Below are 16,891 nucleotides of genomic sequence, written 5' to 3' on the forward strand. Positions count from 1 at the left end.
TAACTTTACCTAAAGGTTAGATAAAATATAATTTTTCTTCTACCAAAATTAGAAATTATAGTCCTTGTAGAATGGCCCGGCATGGCCAAGTAGTTAAGGCACTTGTTTGGTAATCAGAGGATTGCAGGTTCGAATTCCCCTCACACCAAACACGCTCGCTCTTTCAGCTGTGGGGGCGTTATAACGTGACGGTCAATCCCAGTATTCGTTGGTAAAAGAATAGCCCAAGAGTTGGCAGTAGGTGGTGATGACTAGCTGCCTTCCCTCTAGTCTTACACTGCTAAATTAGGGACGGCTAGCGCAGTTAACCCTCGTGTAGCTTTGCGCGAAATTCAAAACAACCAAACCTTGTAGAACAATTAAGTTTGTGCGAGGACTAATGTACTTTATTAGAACAATGTTCCATGTCCAGAGTTGTCGTTGGTTTTACTTCTTCCATCGTTAGTTATACTTAGTTCGATGGTCAGAATCATGCACTATTGTTACATTTCACAATTTTCATCGTGACAAACGTCTAAAGAGAACTACGAAGTCAGTCTTAAACCACATATGTTGACAAACTTTTTGCAGATTCTCTGACGCACCTGCATATCACCTCTCAGGGAATCATTCAAACAAATCAAAGGCAGGCACAAATATACATTAAAGGTGCTTTGGAGATTTGACAGGTATATGGGTATGTGTTATTGCTTTGATTATGTTTTTTTTTCTTTTCATGAAAACAGCAACTGATTTCACGGCATAGCTGAAAGTTTATGATATTATGGCTTGTCAATATTCGTCAACTTCAACCGTTTATTATCTTGTTAATACTAGAAATTGCTGTGCTTAGTTGCAATGACTTTTGATTCAGCCAATTTTCCTTCATTAGTATGGCTTTCATTTGATAACTGAGGGCGTTTCTCTAGATTGGCTTGAAGTTTGTAAATAGTTTTGTTTTGTTTTCATAGAAAATACTGAAATAGGTATAAAAATACTGAAATAGGTATAAAAATACTGAAATAGGTATAAAAATACTGAAATAGGTATAATATCATATGTAACGATGTGTCATACATTTCTAAACGTAAAACGTTTGTCATTAAGCCTCTATTCTTAAATAACTATTCGATACAGACGATTTTGAATGTTTTCTAATCATTTCACTTCAACTCATCAGTTCAGTTCGACTAAACGTTTTCTTTCTATTTCCTTCTAATTGATTTAGGTTAACAGGCTTTTGTTTATTTTATTATTGCTATCTAGAAATTTTCACCCCCTGGCTTGGAGGTAAGTTTAAGGGAATATAATCTAGCTTCTTTTTAAGATTCACTGTAATTTTTAAGTATCAGACCTTTCTTTCCGAGTGTTACAGCGGTATGTCTACGGACTCACAGTACTAAAAATCGGGTTTCGATACCCGTGGTGGGTAGAGCAAAGATGGCCCATAGTGTAGCTTTTTGCTTGATTCCAAACAAACATATGAATACCAAAACGACAGAATAACGTGATTTCATAAATATACGACTAGTTTTCAGTACTTCATGTGTGTCAATGTTTCGTTAAAGTTTAGGAATTGTCTTGTTGATGTTAGCAACTAAAATAAGGTAGTGTTACCTCAATACATGTTATTTTAGCTTCACTACTGGATGTAATCTTCTAAATCTGTTTTTCACTTCATGACCTCTATCTGTAATTGTTTTGATATCTCTAGTCATCTCCTCATCATTTAGTATTTTCTAATAGTACTTTGAACCTTAAAAGTACAGATTTCAAACGTCAAGTTTTAAAGCGAAAAATCTGCTAACTCTAGACCAAACAGTGGAATGAAACAAACATCACAGTCACACCGCTATTATTTACAAAGACTTCCTTTATACTGATCTATCTATATAATGATGTTAAACGCTTCCTTCTTAACTGGTTCAATATAGGTTTCTAGGAAGAAGTGTTTCAATAATATATTAGTTACGGTGTACAGTAGTGTCATTTGTAAACCCAACCATTCTTTCACCCCTTCATCTGAACTTCTGCCATTACTTAGCAAGAGTCACAGTTGAAGACCCGTTTAGGTCATGCGTGTGATATTAAGATATATGTGAATCATGAGAAAGTTGGTTAAAACACGACAGAATGTTAGAAGTATTCTTTGAGATATTGTGGTGTTTTATCACCCTATTTAAATTAAAAGCTGCATAGTAGAACTAATATTTTTTGAGTAGGTATTTAACAATTTTTAGTTCGCGCCCGAATCGCGCCAAACATGCTTGCCCTCCCAGCCGTGGGGGCGTTATAATGTGACTGTCAATCCCACTTTTCGTTAGTAAAAGAGTAGCCCAAGAGTTGGCGGTGGGTGGTGATGACTAGCTGCCTTCCCTCTAGTCTTACACTGCTAAATTAGGGACGGCTAGCACAGATAGCCCTCGAGTAGCTTTGTGCGAAATTCCAAAACAAACAAACAAACAAATTAACAATTTTTAAAATTGAAATGACAACTAATAAAGTTACATTTTTTCTAAACTTGATAACTGTTTTTTGAAGCTATTAATAACTGAAATAAGAAACAAAGTCAAATAAAAAACATTGTAAAGCGGTTAGTGTTTTCTCCAATAACTTCTGGTGAGAAATGAACTTTTAAAAATTTGGTCTGCTTTTCCTTAGGTATGAGAAAATATTTCTGTTGTACCACCCACAGTGCTAAGATACGCTGTTGTTTATTTTTAAGCACAAAGGTACACAAAGGGCTAATTATGCTCTGCTTACCAAGGGTATCGAAGTCCGGTTTCTAGTAGTATAATTTCGAAGACATACCACTGTGCCACTATGAGGAAGAACTTGAAAAACCCAAAACAAAATGGGTTGATATCGTTAAAGAAAGTGGCAAAAGGGGGTTACTTTCTTTTAATATTATCTATACATCTTAATATTTTCGCAACTACAAGAAATCCTTACAAGGATATCAAAGCAATATGGAAGAGAATAAATTATATCAAAATTTGATTGAATAAAAAATAACTGATGGACCTAATCATAAACTTGTATTAATACCTTAGCCTTTACATTACTTGAATGCGTTTATTCGTTTTTAAGCACAAAGTTACACAATGAGCTATCTATCTGTGTTGTGACCATCGCAAGATATAAATTTCAGACTTAACGCTGAGCCACTGAGGAGCCTACTTAAATGCAAGAGAAAATATCTATTTATCTGACAATCAGTTTATTTAAAGTTACGTCATTTAATTTATAAAATACGTGCTAATAAAGACTTTTAACATACCTGTAGACATAGCTTAAGTATGGTTTGTTTGTAGTTAAGCACAAAGTTACACAATGAGCTATCTGTCCTCTGTCCATCCGTGAGGATGTTGTAACGTAACGAGTAAACCCACTATTCATTATTAAAAGAGTAGCCCAAGAGTTTCCTTTCACTCCTCAATTAGAAACAGCTGGCGCAGATAGCCCTCGTGTAGCATTGCGCGAAACTGAACCCATATTTTGTGGCTAAGACTCATTTAAAGGGCTTTTACATCATTACGCAATATTGGTATTCAGCCACTTCTGTGTTTTGTTTATAACAGATTTTAATAATGTTTTTTTCTTGGCCTTCGTTTGTGTTTTCTACAATATGTTCATCAAAATCAACATTGCAGTTAAGTAGTAGTTCATTTCCATTTTACAGAGAAATACAAAGTTCACATATGCTACAATTCTGCCTATGGCAGGCTCTGCGTTTAAGAAAGGTTATAAAATTATATCATTTTACTTCTGCCAATTCTTAAAATAATGTAAAGTGTGCATTCGCTTTTAAATTTCTACAAAATAAAAGAAGTATTTACATTCGGTCCTTATATAATAAGACAAAGCAATGTGGTAATTTCACTTTTCTTTCTTCTGTTCGGCTTTGACTCATATATTTCTCATACATCCAATGCGCTTCCGCTAATTGAACTAAAGGCTTAATCCTTTAAGATGTGTTAATAATTCACTTTTATTTTTGAACTAAGTCTTCCACAACTGTTCTTAAACTAGTGTCGCGTAAATTAGTTGAAACTTAATTTAAAATCAAACTATCAGAACTGTTCTTAAACTTGTCCAATACAAATTTGTTGAGACCTAGTTTAAATTCAAACCACCATAATGTTCACAAAGTTGTACAACACAAATAAGTTAAGAGACCTAATATACTATTATAACCTGGGCCCGGCATAGCCAAGCGCGTAAGGCGTGCGACTCGTAATCCGAGGGTCGCGCTAAACATACTCGCCCTCCCAGCCATGGGGGCGTATAATGTTCCGGCAATCCCACTCTTCGTTGGTAAAAGAGTAGCCCAAGAGTTGGCGGTAAGTGGTGATGACTAGCTGTCTTACACTGCAAAATTAGGGACGGCTAGCACAGATAGCCCTCGAGTAGCTTTGTGCGAAATTCTAAAACAAACGTGCGAAATTCTAAAACAAACAAACATACGGTGAGAAAATTGTTTAAAAGTAGCAATGATTAATCACTGGAAGTTGTTTTATCAAACTTTTTACGATAAAAAAGAAAAAATTATCGATAATGTAAATTCATATTTAAATAAAAAAAATGAAACCACAAGTAATATCAAAAGTAAGCTAAAAGTACAGTATATTAAATTAAAGCGCCTATTAATAGTCTCTTTTAATATTGGTGATAGAATAAAGCCTTTCAACTACTGATTTTTATAGTAGGCCCATTTTAAACCTAGTTTATTTTGTAATGGGGCTATTCAAAACTCTACAGATAAAAGAAATAGACTTTATAAACTCATAAACACACCTACGTTAATTCCTGAATCTAAGCATGCATAAATTGAAATTATGTTTTTTTCTTATGCATTATATAAATTATAAAATGTTTTTTGAAATAGTATTTCCCACAGGAAGCATCATAAAGTAAGGTAGTAAGGGTCGCATTTTGATGGTGTGACCACAGGATTTATTATTCCAGGGTTGTTTTTCTTGATTACCGTGCTTTTCCGGGCTTGTGTAATATTTTGCAGCAAATGAGTTTGAAGAGTGGCACAGCTTGGAAACTATTTTCCAAAAAGAGTGCTTAATGGACAAGAGAAGAAGTTCAGTGTTAAGCGTTAATCATGGCCCAAGATAATAGTATGACCTAGAAGACGTCTTTCTCTGGATGTTGACTTTTTTCCATTTATGCATAGACATATGTCTAAAATGTTTTTTTTCTGGTCTCAGGTAATAGAGTATGCAATCTGGGACCTTCAGAACTGTTGACCTCATTTTACCCCTACGTTTTAATGTTGATTCACAAAACGTTCGGGAAAATGAAGGTGATTATGGTAGCTACGTGAACAGTGGTCTTAAAACCAAATGGAAAGAAAGGTCTTTAATAAAATCTTGGCTCGGCATGGCCAGGTGATTAAGACGCTCGACTCGTAATCTAAGGGTCGCGGTTTCGAATCTCCGTCACACTCAAACTGCATTCCCTCTGCTAAATTAAAGATGGCTAGCGCAGATAGCCCTCGCGTAGCTTTGTGCGAAAGTTCAAAACAAATACTGTGCCTCCTGTCCTTGAGCCCAACTATGCAAAACAGTGGCTTAGACTGAAATGTATAAGGAAGTAACCCGGGAATTCTTTACCCTTGAATATTGGAGAAGGCAATAGATTTGCATCACTGTTGAGACCTTTTTGGAAACGTCTAACAGTCAGTTGAGACGCCCATGAGATGACGGTCATGGATTGTTATCAGTTTCCAGGAGCATCTACATTCAGTAAATCTTTAGTCCTTGTTACTGGATAACAATATGATGAGTTAACGTATGAAACTTTCTTACACTGCATAAGCAGGGGCAAATTTAAGTCTAAATACCTAGTTAGCTAAAGAAAAAAAAAGTGGGGCAGTGGGCTCTATTCATACCAATATAAATATACCTCAAGCGAAAGTAGATAGGGGCCCTGTCAGGTTTAGCTCACCATTAAATCCGTCCCTGTTTCTATAACCCCTAGTAATTAAAGCAGTATGTTTCACCTTACAGAAAATTTTCAACTGACTCATAAGTTCATTTCATGAACATGAACAGATGCGAGACAGCGCAGCTGTTGGACTTCATCTTTCATTAACTCATGCAGACTCCTCTTTATGATCAGGGGTGACAACAATAATGGATGGGTTATATTAGATTGTTTGTTTGATTTCTGTATTTCGCACAAAGCTATTTGAGAGCTATCTGGACTAGCCGTCTCTACTTTTACAGTTTAAGAACAGAAGGAAGCTAGTTATCACCACCCACCGCCAACTCTTGGTTTCTCTTTCACCAATGAATAGTGGGATTGACCGTCACGTTAATAACACTCTTAGTTACTCGATTGAAAAGATTCTGAAGTGTCACAGAAAGTCATTTATTTCACAATATATATTTTTTATCCGGGCGAAATAAAAGAATAAATAGACATATAACTAGAATATAGTATTATGGAAAAAATCTATATTTAAACATGCTTTGGCTGTATTTGAAAATCACTATTAAAGCCAGGAAGTAGATAGAATCACAATGTTATTGTTTGTTTTTGAATTTCGCGTAAAGCTACTCGAGGGCTATCTGTGCTAGCCGTCCCTAATTTAGCAGTGTAAAACTAGAGGGAAGGCAGCCAGTCATCACCACCCACCACCAACGTTTGGGCTACTCTCTTACCAACGAATAATGGGATTGACCGTCACATTATAACGCGCCTACGGCTGAAAGGGCGAGCATGTTTGGTGTGATGTGGATTCAAACTCACGACCCTCAGATTACAAGTCGCACGTCTTAACCCACCTGGCCATGCCGGACCCACAATGTTATAAACTCTTATTAAGAAAGGAAAGAAATAAACTATAGCAGCATACACTATCACATATGACGCGTTTTTCCAGCGTCATTATGTCATCAATTATATAATTAAAAAAAAGAAGATGACAAACAAGTAAAATCGTGTCACGTACAAACATTTTCAACGAAGTACTCTGGTAGTTTGTGTGTCTGTTACAGACAACGAACGGAGGTATTCAGACTCTGGAAACTAGTCGAATTTTACTCTAAGTTTACAATTTTTGGATTAAATTATGTACGTAAGTATATTTGTACTAAATGCTCTAAAACATTCCTTTAAAGCCAACTAGTTTTAGAACATTCACATCCTTACTATCTATCAAGGGTTCATGTGAGATCACTTACAAAATCATAGGTCTCCCTTTTAGTGGGCCCGGCATGGCCAGGTTGTTAAGGCACTCGACTCATAATCCGAGGATCATGGGTTCCAATCCCCGTCACACCAAACCTTTCAGCCGTAGGGCCGTTATAATGTGACCATCAATCCGACTATTCCTTGGTAAAAGAGTAGTCCAAGGTTTGGTGGTGGGTGACGATGACTAGCTGCCTCCCCTCTAATCTTACACTGCTAAATTAAGGACGGCTAGCGCAGATAGTCCTCGTGTAGCTTTGAGCGAAATTCAAAACCAAACCTTTTTAGAGTTTCTTTTGTTAGCAGTTAAGCACAAAGTTATACAATGGATTATCTGTCCTATGTCAACCACGGGCACCGAAATCCGCTTTCTAAAAATTAACAATTTGGAAAAGAGTGAATAATTATCTGTAAAAATGATATTAATATATAAATTTTAATAAGAAAATGTAAGTAACGCCAAAACTTCAAACACGTGTATATCTTTATCTACGGTATACTGATCAAGACCTGGAACTGAGACGGTATGTATTAAAGGGACAAAGGAATCAATATATTAATTCATTGGAAAAACACACAAATATATGGTCTTGCTTCTTCACTCTGTATATTATTTTTCCTACTGGGAGAGCGAGTGATCAATGGCTTATTTTTGTTTTAAATGTATGATTTCTACGACTGTATTATTTTTAGTGTGTAAATTATCGTTAACATTTACAACGTAGTGGAAACTGTGTATTTTAATTCGACTCTTTGTAGCAGGTGAGACCAACTGAATGTTGCTAAGCGACAGCAAGCGTAAAACAATCTACTCGCTTACAAATATATAAGCCGTATATTCCACACTGCAAATATTTTCTTCTTAAAATTGAAGAAAATAAATAATATATGTGTGTGTGTGTTTGTACACAGATAAGAATAAATAAAAACACAAAATAACTGTGTACTCCGGACAATTCTGGGTATGTATATGACGGTTACAGAAAAACTGCGTATGTAGGAATATGTTAAGCCTTTTTAATATCGAGTAAATAAAAAAATAACTCTCAGTTTCTTCCTGTAACATCCTAAGGAAAACTTTCCCACTGCTAGTTAACTGGATGCAATGTAGCCCACTGAACTTATATTGATATTGTAGATTATACCTTGTGTTCTCGCCTAGTTATACATTAAAACAATACACGTATACCAGTGTAAGATTTAAATAAAACGCAATATATCGCTCTGATTTTAAATTTGTAATATTTTGGGCCATTTAAAAATATGATTATTTTTATTATTACGTAATGTACATATTTCAAATGATAAATGAATCATGTCATGCACTTGTAACATTGAAAGTTTGGTCTTATAACATAAGTTATCAGTTAACTGTTAACTATGTTGAAATAAGTTGAACAAACTTAATTTGTATTCCACGTGTTTGTATAAAACTGTTTTCCATGGAGGGGATACTATAATCTGTGTTTAATACAAATGTATAATTGTTGCAAACATTTATACGTAGTTCAGAGCTCTTGTAACAGAGAATGTCAGAGAAAAGTTGAGAATACCCGCAGAAATAGTTTCTAATTTGTAAATGAAGAAATGAGCAATATCTACTGAACAATACTGAATTAGAATAAGCTAACAATTACTTGAATAGTTCAACTACTTACCCTTTCAAGCGACAAAAAAGGATGAAATATACTCGCTTGGCACAATAAACCGTCTATCAGACTTGCGTGATCAACCTAACATACAATTATTTAACTAGAACTCAGCTGTTCTCGCGATTTCACTTGTTCTGCGAGAACTTACACAAGAACAGAGCATATCATTGACTCACAAATATCTTTGTACAATGGGCGATGCCATCAAATAGTGTATACAATCAATCTGTTTTTTTTTTGTATCAGTTTACGTAAAAAAAGTTTAGATGCAATGCAAATAAGTAAAACAAGCTCAAAATAATTTTGGAAAAGAATGAAACTAATGTTATTTGCAGCTTCATGATGAAATTCACTACTGTAGATGAAATCAACAAATTTATTGTTTAAAAATTTTATCGTTTCTTTGTGGCTGTTTAGTAAAGATACATTAATATTCAATTTAAATGATTTCCATAAGTTTATATAAAATTTAAAACAGATTTGTTTGTAGTTAAGGGCCAAGCTATATAAAGGGTTATCTGTGCTCTGCTCACCACGGGTATCGAAACCTGATTTCTAGCGTTGTAAATTCGCAAAAATACCATTATACCACTGGGGCCCGTAAGGGTTTGTTCTTTTAGCAAAAATAAAGATATTATATTGTGTATAATTAAGTGAAACGTTTTTTGTTTTGCTTTTCAAACTTTAACTTCAAATTTCGTTCTAATGACATGAAAGAGCAAAAATATTATTACAAACTTTTACTTTCGTTAGTGGATTCGGTGAAAATAATTCAACAGCTGGTCCAGATAACTATAACAACTGTGTTTCTACAAGCTTATAGACAGTGGTACTTATAAGTTATGTCGACAAATGACATTTTAACCATTCACTGAACTTCTTATGTATATGTCTTCCCAAACAAATAAACCTTATATAGCTTACTCTTAGAATTTCTAAACTTTAGAACTTTCTAGGCCTGCCTTATCGTCATTATTACAACCTGCGTCTCCCTCTAGCCAAATTTAAATTACAACCTTCAAATATAATATTTAATAATATATTTATGGCAGTTTGAAATTTTCAGGGTATCCATTCTTGATCATGTGAATATCAACATGAAATACAACAAAATTATATAATGTATAATCACATAGTACCTTTTATGCATTGAAGTGAACAAAGTAGAGAAAAGAATAATGTTTCTTTATTAATAAATATCCCACACAAAATATTAAACTGACTTTCTCGCAAATAATAAAATATTATTAGTATCAGGCATTATTAGCTAAAAGTAAAGTCAAATAAGAACTTAAGTAGTTTCGTGTAATATCTTTAAAATTACCGCATTTTTCTGATTTATACTTTTGTGCTAATTGAGAGCTTATAGTAGTCTTTTAAATGTTGACGTAGTGTCATGAATTTTTTTGGTTTATTGTTTGTATTAAGCACAAAGCTGCACAAAGGGCTATCTGTGCTCTGCCCACCATGGGGAATTTCTTTGGAAGACCCAAAAAAGAGTTAGATAAATGTATTGAAATTTAATTGGCAAACATAAAAATACTGTTTGTGGGTCTTTGATATGCTTATAATGATCAAGTTGTTTTGTAACTTTCAGAAAAGAAGAATTCTATAGAAATAATAGCTTTGGTAAGAATATTCTGTATATTTAGTTACCATACTTAACTGTTTCGTTTTCTTTAAAATGCTTCTTTTTATTTCTAAGTCTAGGTGACTTTTTCATACCTCTAAATGTTGCATAATACATAACGCATTCTGAGTTACTATAGGAAGTATTTCTAAAAATGCTCGAACAAATAATAGAAACCTCCAGCATATAGTTGGGTATGTGATCAAATTAAAAGAAAGAACATCGTGTTATCCTACAGAATACTACAACTTTAGTGATATATGTTGCAAGCCCTCTTCATTCTTAGTACACATTTAAAAAGAAAAGTCTCGTAATATTTGCATATTTTGCCTGCGACATTTCTACACTTGTTATACACATAAAGCTCTTCAGAACCTTTTCCTGTTCTTTGTCTGACACACATTGTAAACTTCCACTTAAACGAGGATGGGCAAATACTATATTTATTATTCATTCACACTTCACGTAATTAATATATCCTCTTTAGTTAAACTTCTGACCACTAAATGCTGCTGTTGAATCAGGGATAAGACTATTGTTCATACACATTTGAGATGGGAATTCAACCATTTCTCAAAACTTCTGAAAAAAAACAAACTCAACTTTTCTTTGATAGTTGAAAAGAAATCCTATACCTAAACTTTTCCCTTGTTCACTTGGTTTACTAAGAAGTGAAATGTTTCGGTATAGGATTTATTTTCAGTTATCCAAGAGAAGAAGCTGGTGTTGTTTTGTTGTTATTTTCAGAAGTATTCTTCGTATATTTTTTCTTCTACGATATTAAAAATCTGAGGGTTACGAGTGCTGTGCTTTATCATTGGGTATACTTTACTGCCTTCAGTTGTAATATTTAACAAATATTAGACTGTAAAATAAAACAGGCCATCCCACATTTACTACAAAACTTTCATAAAAGTATCCAATCGTAAGTAGTTCTTCAGGACAAGTTATAGGTAATGATGAAAAAAAGAGAGAGAGTATTCACTAATAGTGTACGGAAACTAAAAAACATGCACCGTATTTACAGTTCATAAAACACTTTATTGATGTGAATGGATAATATGTAATACGGCAACCATGGTTACTGTAGTGACCACACCTCACTCGTGTTGGAAAAGTTGTAAGGAACACGGTGAAGCGTGTTTGTTTGTTTGTAGTTTAGTAAAAAGCTATACAATGGACCTTCCGTGCTCTGTCCGCCGAAAGTATCGAAATACAGTTTTTAGCAATATAAATCAACAGATATGTCGCTGAGCCACTGGTGAAGGAGTAGGCGATAAAGTGTGTTAACTAGCCTTGTTTTTTACACATAAACACTCCCTAAAATTTTATATTCATTTACTTAGCTCCCAGTGGCTCAACAGTAAGCCGACGCCAAAATTCCGGTTTCGATACCGGTAGTGGGCAGCACACAGATAGTTTATTGTGTAGTTTCATTCTTAACTATAAAAATGAACCATATCATTTACTTAAGTTACAAAAATCTCAACTAAGTATCGAATACTTGGAAATAAGAAGTAAACCAACATACTTTTCTAGCTAATAAACTCTTAAGACATTGAAATTATCACAATGACTCCAATTTTAATAAATCAAAGTGAATGCTTATTTGAACCAGAAATAACAATGTTTAATAGAGAAACATGAAATTTTTGAACTGAGAAGTGTAATATGAGATTACAATGAAATTAACAGCAGACAACCTATAATTAAGCACTTTATACTTTGGCTGTCTAATATCGATAGTGCATCAACACCAGTTTTTGTTACAAGACGTTGCAGGTAAGGCGTTTCACCACCTCTAATCCTCAGGTCTAGAATTATTAACCAACCTCTTTGTTACGACAACCAGTAGTATGAGAAAAGTCAGTTGTTCTCAATTTTTTTAATTTTCTCTTAATTTTTACATTGGGCTAGCCATCCAACCACTACTGGAGTAAAAATTCTTAGAAATACAAGAACTTGAAAAGGTATTTCATGTTGTTCTTGGAAAATTTAACATTTAGTCTACCGTAGTGGAGATTTAGCAAGATTTTATTCAATATTCGGAATAAACAAACTACACAGACATTTGATGTGTATTTCTGAAGATATGATGAATTAGAATAGATGGTATTGGTATTGTGATACGCAGGCATATCCTGTTTTTACCAGCTTTAGTAATATACAAATTTTTGTACAGCTTATTATTATTATTATTATTATTGAATCTAAGTGGTGTTAGCATAAACTTGTTTCTTTGTTTGCTATAGAACTGCCTATATATTATAGTTGACTACTGCTGTGAGAAAGCAAGTGTCACTATCGACTACCAAAAGGAAAACAAGTTTACCTGTATAATTGAAGCACGTTTCCTCAGTTTAATTTCTATACTGAGATCGACAAATGTAGTCCTATTTAGAAATCAGCGTGTTTATTTCGACTGAAAACTACCCAAACAGAAAGAATGTTGTGAAATCAAGTAGAACATACTGAGTTTTCATGTTTTTAAGTACATGCACTTCACTTTTCTTTCTGTTTAATAACAAACCTTATGTTCGTCTTGCTAAACTTGTCTAGGCTCGTTATTTCATATGTACTAGGAAAATACTAACCACATATTAATCTTCTAGTTTCCTGAAAAAAGTTTATTGTTATTAGCGTGTCTAAATATTTGCTACTTGTAAGGAACTTAGATTTCACCTGAAAATACCAAACTATATATATAACGTTTAAATGTTTTTATACAGCGGCATAGCTGGAGGCTGTATTCTTTGAATCTTCATTCTTGCAAACTTGTTCACTTACCATAACAATATTTTTGCTATTTCACAGAATGTCTGTAAGACAGTATAAATAAATTTTACATTATTATTACACCAAACGAAAACAATTTTTTCATCTCCTTCAGGTATATTAAGTTTGATTGTGTTTTTTTTTTTCAATTTTTAATACAAGTTGCTTGTACTTAGTTTAACGTTTTATGTCATCAGAATGCATCCAGCAGCAAAACGAACTTATTCCTACCTTTAGGCTGTCACTTATCGTAAGATCTTGTATAGGATAAATGTGCCTTGCCATAAAATGAATATCATAACGCATGTTTTACTAACAGATTTACAACTAAACTTTCAGTGGGTTCTGCTCATTAAGGATTGTTTGTTTGTTTGTTTTTGGAATTTCGCACAAAGCTACTACTGTGCTAGCCGTCCCTAATTTTGCAGTGTAAGACTAGAGGGAAGGCAGCTAGTCATCACCACCCACCGCCAACTCTTTTACCAACGAATAGTGGGATTGATCGTACATTATACGCTCTCACGGCTGGGAGGGCGAGCATGTTTAGCGCGACGCGGGCGCGAACCCGCGACCCTCGGATTACGAGTCGCACGCCTTACGCGATTGCCCATGCCAGGCCCTCATTAAGGAACAGACATAACTTTGTTTAAATGCTGTTGCGTTAGTGGACATAAAAATGAATAATATTTCAGAAATTTTAACTGTGTGTAATTTAAAAAAATCAATAACTAAATTACTGTCTATAAAAATCTATATATATAAAGCCAAAATGTGGTAGTTTGTCATTCTCACAACACCGTCTGTAAGTACACAGTGCAAAACCTGGACTTTTTTATGTCGCGCATGCACGACACGTGTTTATCATAAAATATTTTAAGATAGCTGAACAAAATGTTTGACAACAACCTTTGTTTCTATAAACTTATAAAACTTTAGGCAAAGAATTTATTTCAAACTGACAAACAGACTGAAAACATCCTAAGAAAAACATAATATAATTAACAGGCGAAAATTCTTTATTTCTTAAAGATTTTAGTGTAATTGAACAAGCAAACATCTCAGGATTTATATCTTGATTATAATTACACTAAAATAAGCCACTGATGAAGCGTTCATGAAGTAGTTGTCCAAAGTAGTTATTTCTAATAAGATTACGTATCTTTGAACAAAGAGCCAAAATTTATGGTCCACAGTAAGTTTACAAACTTAAACACTAAAGACCGGTATTCAATTCTCTGCGTTGAACAAAGTGCATTTAACTCATTGTGTAGCTTTGCACTAATAAACCAAAAATACAAGATTATAAAATTTAATTATCATAAATTATTCTACGGTTTACAACTGAGCTACAAAATAATCGCTTCTTTTATAATTTGTTTGTGAAAATGGTTATCAAAAGTGATCCAGTTGAAATTATCATAAACTTTAAAGGCGTTTTTCAGTCGTCGGGTGAGGTAAAAAAGAACTGAAATTTAAAAATATAATTTTACATGTTTCGATTATTTCGCTCAGTAACTTTCTACAGGGTGGCCCGTAAGTCCCTACCCATCCATATGTTATGTTATATTCAATTACGCATTTATTATAAATTTTTCTTTTTTCAGAGAAATATGGCCGATTTAAGCCCATTTACACTTGAAAATGTCTCACAGAACATGGCGTCGCATAATATTATCCAGCGAGAATGAGGGACAGCATACAGATACACTGGATACATAAAATGTATGGATTGGTAGGGACTTACGGGCCACCCTGTATATACCTCACTTCTGGTAAGCTAACGTGTTGTTAGTCTAAGCCTACACTATGTTAAAACAAAAAAAAAACTTTTGAATATTTATTCAATTTGAATAAAATCTATTACAACGTGTGCTCATGTGCGTAAAAGACATATTTACAAATTATTTCCCATTATTCCTCGAGTTAAATTGTCCTAATTTTATCCAATTTTAATCTAACCTCAAACTTCATTTATTTTTCGTAATTTGATTTAACGGAATTATTTTTCCCTAATTAGTGAAATAATAAATTAGCCCTATAAATACAGTGTCGATCATTTATATAGCCATACACATACATATTTCAACTAAATATCTAACGAATCAAGTCTCAAGTTAAACAAATTTAATTCTGCCCAGAGTATTTAAATGCCCAAAGGTTTCAGGACAAACCAGAGGTTAACTGAAACATTGTTTTATTGAAGTCTTCGGGGGAGATATGCAGTCACATACGTCCGCCCCACGTTTTCTTTACAACGGTGAAGATTTGTTTGTTTGTTTGTTATTTGCATTGAACTATTTGTGTTGTGTGCACAGCGAAACCAATTTTACGCGTTATAAGCCCCCAGAAAAATCGTTGAGCCACAACGAGGCCCATCGACGAAGAAACACAAAACAACGGTAATCTTGAGGGCTTATAATTATAAAAAAAAACTGGTTCGATTCTTGTGGTAGACATAGAACAAATAACCCATTGTATAATTTTGTGCCAAACAAAGATACATGCACCGTATGCAGATGTTAAAGAGGTGTAGGTTTGTGTACGAATATTTGCATTTTACAAAGGTTTTTCGACATTACTGTTTACAACATCAACAACGAAAAACAAAAACACCTACAATGTGTAGGTTTAGTGTAGTGTAGCCTAAGTCTTCTCTGATAGTGAAGTAAAACTGTATTATTATTAATTTCATATACAAAGCAGAATCAGTAGTCTCGACATATAAAGATAATGGACACTAACACCATTTGTTATATCTCGCATTTCCCAGATCTGTTTTAATCTTTATTTCTAAAGAAATTGAGAATGCATTAACTTAATGGTCTCTAAACACACAACACCACTCAAAGTTATGAAGCTAAAATCCAATTAAGGCAAACAACCAGTTACGTATAATCAAATATCGCTTCAGGCCACTTAAGAACATAGATTAGCACTGACCCTAGAGACGTTTTTTTATCTAACACAAACAAACCAATTACATACTGCAGTAAAATCGAAGTTATGGATTAGTTTTAGGCCATGTGCTTCTATAATATTATATGAACATAGATAAGCACTGACCTTAGAGACGTGTTTTTTATCTAACGCAAACAAACCAATTACATACTGCAGTAAAATGGAAGTTATGAGTTAGTTTTATACAATGTGCTTCTATAATATATATGCAACGATGTGCTCAATCTTGAAAAACGTTAACAAGTTGGTTCTGTAATAACTCTTCAAAAATGATACATAATGTGTGTGGGGAAGGACAGCATGAACAGGGGACTTATCTTTTTTTGGAAAAGAGAAACAAACAAACCAATTTGTTGATAAGTAGATGGTAAGTTATAAATCATGGCTGTTACTTCGTGAATGAGTCCTAAAAGTTTGTTTGGATTTAAGTGCAAATCTACACAATGGGATATCTATGATCTTCCCACCACGGATATCGAAACTCGGTTTCTGGCGTTATAACACAGCAGACATATCGCTACGCCACTGCTGAGCGTCAACGAAGAGTTTTTTGGTTGGTTTTGAATTTCGCGCATAGCTATAAGAGGGCAATTTATGCTAGTTGTCCCTAATTTAGCAGTTTAATACTGGAAGGCAGCTAGTCGTCACCACCACCCACCAACTCTTGGACTACTCTTCTAACAACAAATAG

At 34.0% G+C, this 16,891-nt stretch overlaps 1 protein-coding gene across 1 annotated transcript in view; it reads right to left on the reverse strand.

The window, feature by feature from the left end:
- Positions 1–8,967, reverse strand: part of LOC143239133 (monocarboxylate transporter 13-like) — a 38,281-nt gene extending 29,314 nt beyond the window's left edge. The window contains 1 exon segment of the mRNA XM_076479976.1: positions 8,844–8,967. The gene's annotated coding sequence lies outside the window, so the exon portion shown is untranslated.
- Positions 8,968–16,891: the final 7,924 nt, after the last annotated feature.

This window comes from Tachypleus tridentatus, chromosome 13 (assembly GCF_004210375.1).
Source record: "Tachypleus tridentatus isolate NWPU-2018 chromosome 13, ASM421037v1, whole genome shotgun sequence".
NCBI classification, from domain to species: domain Eukaryota; kingdom Metazoa; phylum Arthropoda; class Merostomata; order Xiphosura; family Limulidae; genus Tachypleus; species Tachypleus tridentatus.